The 6,139-nt window shown below is 39.0% G+C and overlaps 1 non-coding gene across 1 annotated transcript; it reads left to right on the top strand.

Moving 5' to 3' along the window:
* Window positions 1-5,668: 5,668 nt before the first annotated feature.
* On the top strand, window positions 5,669-5,787 carry LOC145400895 (5S ribosomal RNA). Its single transcript, XR_013897518.1, has one exon. It is a non-coding gene; the product is annotated as a 5S ribosomal RNA (ribosomal RNA).
* Window positions 5,788-6,139: the final 352 nt, after the last annotated feature.

Genomic DNA, 6,139 nt, shown 5'->3' with positions numbered 1-6,139 from the left:
TCTCTCCCTCTCAATCTCCTTCTCTCCATCTTAATCTCCCTCTCTCCCTCTCAATTTTCCTCTCCCTCTCAATCTCCCTCTTTCCCTCTCGATTTCCCTCTCTCCCTCTCAGTCTTCCTTTCTCCCTCTTCCCCTCTTAATCTCCCTCTCCCCCCCCCTCTCTCTCTCTCTCTCCTTTGTGTGGTTGGTTTGTACACTTTCTACTGAGTGACAAGCCAAATGGTTTCCTGTACACCAGGAAACCATTTACTACGCTGGGTGGTAACCATATAACCAAATTTTGGCGCCTGGTGGTTTAGTGGGTAATTATTGTGCTCCAGTCGGATTGAGCCGGTGAAGGTTTATATCCAATGGGTGGTTGGGGTTTATTGCTCACGTAATGCCACTCAGGGATGAGTGAGGTTGGTCACTCTCATCTTAAATGTCAGGACCAACTGCCTAGCCCCGGGCTCCTACGCTCCTCATGGGGCAACGTAGGATTGGATGATTGATGGATGGATGGATAAACTGTAAACTGTAGTAATTTCCTCCTGTTTTGTTGCGACTGTGCGTGAGTGATTTCTAGGTGTTTCTTAGCTGTTGCAGTACTGATGGAACTTTGTATCTAAATATTAACTTTATTATCGTAGCTACAACTCTACTGTTTAATATCTGGTTACATATAAGACGGACTGATTCTGCTAATCGTGGGTCAATGGAGTATAGCAGCGTTAATACTGGCTTAGTGTGTAATGTATTCTTTCTCTAAGGTACTGATAATCTTTTTTTTTTTTTTTTTAAATGTGACCGACTCTGGGCATAGGCTTCACAGCCTGCACTCAAGGCCCAGTAGTCCTCCTACGTACCGTACACCTCTACATGTCACCACTTCGGCGCTAACACCCACCGTCCATACTGAATACATGCTAGGGCTGTCTCATACAGGACTGGTGTATTGGTATTAGCGGGGGTATTTTTATGACATGTCGGCGGGTCTTCTGGTAAATGAGTAAAGTCTGCCTTTATTGAATTCAAATCCTTTAACTCTTCCCTGCCCCAGCGGGATTTGAACCCGGGTCCGTTAAGACTGCAGGCCAAATCTCTACCAACTGAGCTACCGCCTATGAGAGCAGACAAGTTAAAAAAGATAGTTACTACTCCTGGATCTGCGGGGATTTATTTTTACCAAAGTTATCTGGTGCTAGTTTCATTGATCTTGAATCCAGGTGACATCATGCTGCTATTTTACGATTTTATACAGTTTAGGAAAGGCTTCTCATATTACAGAAGTTTAGGAAGTTTGTTCCTACCGCTTTCATATCAAAAATAATATCCTAAGCATAACGCAACGGTTAAAAAATAGCAGGAATAAAACAAGAAGGAGCACTCACAGAAACACTCCTGCCTTGTCATAGGTCTGAGGTGGAACATTTGGTTCTGCCTTGTGACCCTGAGTTTTTATCTCTTGTTCGCAAACTCATTATATCCTTCCGCAACCCACAATCCTTCCTCCAAGGTGGATGAAATTGGATTAAATACGTTTAAGTTTACCTTACTACTTAACCTTGACCCTTGACTTAACGTTTTCAAAGTAAAATCACTTTATCCTCGGCTGACATTTAAACTTTCCCACCAAGTTTAAATTACATAATCAATGTTAGGGTGTTTGAGTTAATGAGTCATACATTTGATCTTTCACTCTGGCCTATAGCCTACACGTGGCCAGTTATTCTCAGAATTGATCCATTTCATCCCTTCGTAACCATCATCACATCCACTTTGGTCCTAACTGGATCAAAACCCTCTGGGTTGCCTTTGTCCATGGCCTATGAGTCATATCCTTTTTTTTCCGGCCATAATTAAATCACGCGAACTGTACCTGTGATGATCCTAATTACTGTTCCAAACTTGATGCATTTCCACACAAAAGGACAGACACAGAAGCAACCCAAATCAAACACAAGATCCTCGCAATTTGCAAGGGTATAATGACTTCCTCGGGCTGAAAGGGTTAAATATAAAACTTCAGGTTGACTTAAACAGTAAACAGTGTATCCGACAGTTTTTAGTTCTTGACCTGTACCAGTAGCAATGAAAAGGTAAAACCGTAACATGCACATCATCAGGGTTGAATTTATTACAACAAATGCAGAGTTAGAGTTTTAAGTAATGTGAACGGAAACCAAGACTATTCCAGCAAAAATAAAATAATAACAACGATATCTTTTATTCATTCACTACGATGACCCAATTATTATATTAATCACTCAACCGCCGAACCACTCTATTGGTGTTAGCGTGGCTGACCATTTTATTGGTGTCAACGTGGGTGTTCATGAACGCCATATTAAATCCCCTCAGTATGGATTGAAGGAGAGATTAAAAATAATAATGTTTTCATTATATAAAATTTGGCCAGCGGTCAGAATGGTCAAATTAACAGGTACAGATTGTTTTTGCTGTATTCCTGGTCACTCAGCAGCACAAATGATGAACGGAATGTAAAGTAGACTGTTGGGGTCGCGTTTTGGGGGGAAGAAGGGCGTTTGGAAAAATAAAAGACTGATTCTATGACTCCTTTAGTTGAATGGAATAATCTAGCATCTTTTTAAACAGTGGAATGACTTGTTTCCAACAGTATATATATATATATATATATATATATATATATATATATATATATGTGTATATATGTTTAAATGTATATACATTGTTACATAGCCTATGATTTCATCATTCTTTGTGAAATTCTAACGTACAGTATGCTGCATGTTTGATCACGAGCGTGTTCTACCTCACTCCCCCCGTCCTCCCTTATAGTAGAGTAAGTCGCTCTTTCTGTTGTTCAGAGCAGGATTGTCAACTCTTTGTCCCCTCTGGCTTCATTTGCGCGTCCTTCTTACAAGTTGTATCAAGCTCTGCCGGCCCCTATATAATGAGCTCAGTCTCTACATTAATTGCCACTTAGATCTACTCTTCATTTTGCTCACATCTCTGTCCTCCCCTGTACAGTTGTTATTATTATGAGTGCTCAGGAAGTCTCCAGCCATCTAACTGCTGTGTAATTTGAGTATGAGTGTTATTACATTTTGTTCTTGTACTGTGTAGCACGGGGTGTTAATTAGTAGGCCTAGTGAGGTTTTTGTGATTAATGTAAAGTTTGGATGTCAGTCATTATTAATAATATTTTGTAACTGTAATAATATATCTTGCATTCACTGAGTATTAGCTGGTATTTTCATTTTATCAGGGCTGACTTAGATAAATTTACTCTTGCTAATTTCGTGTTAATAGAAGCTATTGCAGTTAACCATATATTTAACCTGTTTTTTGCCATTACATTATCCTTATGAGTCCTGAATGTTTTGTTGTTAGTTTGAGCATTAAACTTTAAATTGTAATTTTACCTAACTGTTTTGTTTTGAACCTGGAACTTTACGGGACTAATGATTTTTTAGTATTCTCACTTAAAGTGTACATTATCTTTCTCTGTTCCGTAACAATATATATATATATATATATATATATATATATATATATATATATATATATATATATATATATATATATATATATATATAAACTCAAAAGAGATTATTCCAGTCAGTATGATACAAATGTAACAGGGACATCTTGAAATATACTTTGACTAACATCCGAGCAAAAATGAATGAATGTTTTATTTAATCAGTAATTAGTAAAATACATTTATATATAAATCAATGAATAAATAACAACTACATTAACCACATAAAATGAAAGAAACCCCTTCCACTATGGATGATATAAAAAGATAAGCTAAACAGTGTGATGCCATGTGAAAGAGTGCCGTACGTGGCAAGACTGCTGGGCCTCAGAAAAAGGGCTATCAGTCTTTACCCGGAATCTGATGCACATAAACAATAAATACATTAATAAATTCCCTTCGTCAGCTGACACTAACTGGCAAAAGGACGGTGTCAGGGAATCTCCTAAGCCCACGAGAATACACCCACCTGGAGGAACTGAGGTAAATGACGCTGTCTTGGTTCCTTCTCTCTCTCTCTCTCTCTCTCTCTCTCTCTCTCTCTCTCTCTCTCTCTCTCTCTCTCTCTCTCTCTCTCTCATGATCAACCATATATCATAACATGTTTCGTTTATTATATTATAGTTTGCTGTGTAACGGGATAAACAGACAGTAAGACAGAGACATGGGGAGATCATGGAGATAGACAGACAGACAGGCAGACAGACAGGCCAACAGGCAGACTAACAGCTGGCTACACTAACATATGCAGACGAATGGCTATCTAACTAAACTGGCAGAAGGAAAGACAACTATAAAAATAATTTATCTAGCTATCCATTATCTTTACATCTATCTCCGTGTGTACATTTCTGTCTGTATTATGATCTGTCTATTTACTTATATCGCGAGCTGTACAGTAAGTTCCACTATACGAAAGATCACAACAAAACAGAGAGAGAGAGAGAGAGAGATTGGCGTGTCCGAGAAAGAAATGAGAGGTGAAAGCAGCCCACGAGAGGGAAGACGAAGGGAAAGAAAACATGGAAGAGTGGAAAGGAGAGATGTTATCGGAGAGGGACGGAAAGAGAGAAAAAGAATTGATGTGACTGATGTGTAAGAAAGAGAAGCTAAGCCTGAACGAGAGAAGAACGAGAGGATGAAGGGGAGAGAGAAGGAGACGGAAAGAATGACTGACTGAGTAGTGGGAAGAGAAGCCAATTGTGGGGAGGAGGGAAGAGAGATGAAAAAGAAGAAAGCAAAAGGAATGAGGAGAGAAAAAGGAGATAGAAACAGGGGCAAAGCATAAATGAGAGGGAAAGAAAAGATAGGGAGAAAAGAGAATGAAAGAGAATGGTATACAGAAAGCATGAAGGAGGGGGGAAAGGGCGGGAGAGAGGAAGGGAGGAAAGGAATATAAAGGAATAGAAAAAAAAGAGAAAGAATAAACAAAAAAGGACAGGGAAGGAAGCAATGTAAGAAGGAATGAACAACGATGAAAAAAAAGAGTGAGTGAGAACTGTGAGTGCAACTGCAAAAAAAGAACTAGATTCAGGAGTGAGTGTGGAGATGTGAATGCATCACCAGAAACGAGGCTGGGGTAAGATGAGGCTGGATTATGAGAGAGAGAGAGAGAGAGAGAGAGAGAGAGAGGTAAAGTTCATTTTATTTTATCCCCTGAAGTATGAAAAGTGTCTTTTGTTACAAAAACATGTGAAGGTAAAAAAGAAAATTTATTGATATCTACTCCAAAGAAGTATGGAGAGTGTTATTAAGCTCCTTTCGTTGAAGTGAATAACATCGCTTAGGACTAACAACTTTACCAAGACTATAATGAGAAATATTACATCATAATGGAGAGTATAATGCAGCTTTCCCTTTCCTTAAAAAAAAAAAAAGTCTTAGGGTTAGCAAGAATCAACGTTCATTTAGGATACTGAAAACACTATTTGATGTTGTTTTAACGCCTTTAATACGAGTGATTTTTAAGCTGTTGTCTAAATCTTGCTGCCTACACATGATTATATTCAGCTTAGGGCACAACATTCACTTAACTGTTATGGAGCTGTCCTAAAACTGAAACAAATTAAAAGAAAAAAAAAAGTCCTCTGAGTGCAGCAAGAGTAAAACAGAAAAGACGTCTTGCCAATCAAGGGGTAAAGCCATTCACTTTTGTATTACCACTATAACGGCCATACCACGTTGAGTACACCGCTTCCCGTTCGATCAGCGAAGTTAAGCAACGTTGGGTCTGGTTAGTACTTGGATGGGTGACCGCCTGGAAACACCAGATGCTGTTGGCATCCCTACGTGTCATGTGGGGTTGGTAGAGGATTAGTGCCCCTCCCTGTAAAACAATTAACTCTAAGCCCTTGGCCACCCCGTTTGGCATACTGGTACATGGCGTCTGGCAATGAATGAATGAAAAACATTTATAAGATGGCGTAATGTAGATGATTACCCTTCAAACACTATCGTATTATTTTAGTTTATTCTTGGAACCTCCTGATGATTTCTATCAAACGCTGGGTTATATAATGATCGAACTCCTATGGTTCGAATTTTCTCTCCAAACCTCCATAGAAGAGTTTGAGAGCGCAAGAAGAAAGTAGCCTATCATAATCATCATCATCATCGTCAGTCTAAATCAGTCCA

This window comes from Coenobita brevimanus, chromosome 53 (assembly GCF_032717465.1).
Source record: "Coenobita brevimanus isolate Jiangsu-jjx chromosome 53, ASM3271746v2, whole genome shotgun sequence".
NCBI classification, from domain to species: domain Eukaryota; kingdom Metazoa; phylum Arthropoda; class Malacostraca; order Decapoda; family Coenobitidae; genus Coenobita; species Coenobita brevimanus.
This window is presented reverse-complemented; position numbering and strand designations above follow the sequence as displayed.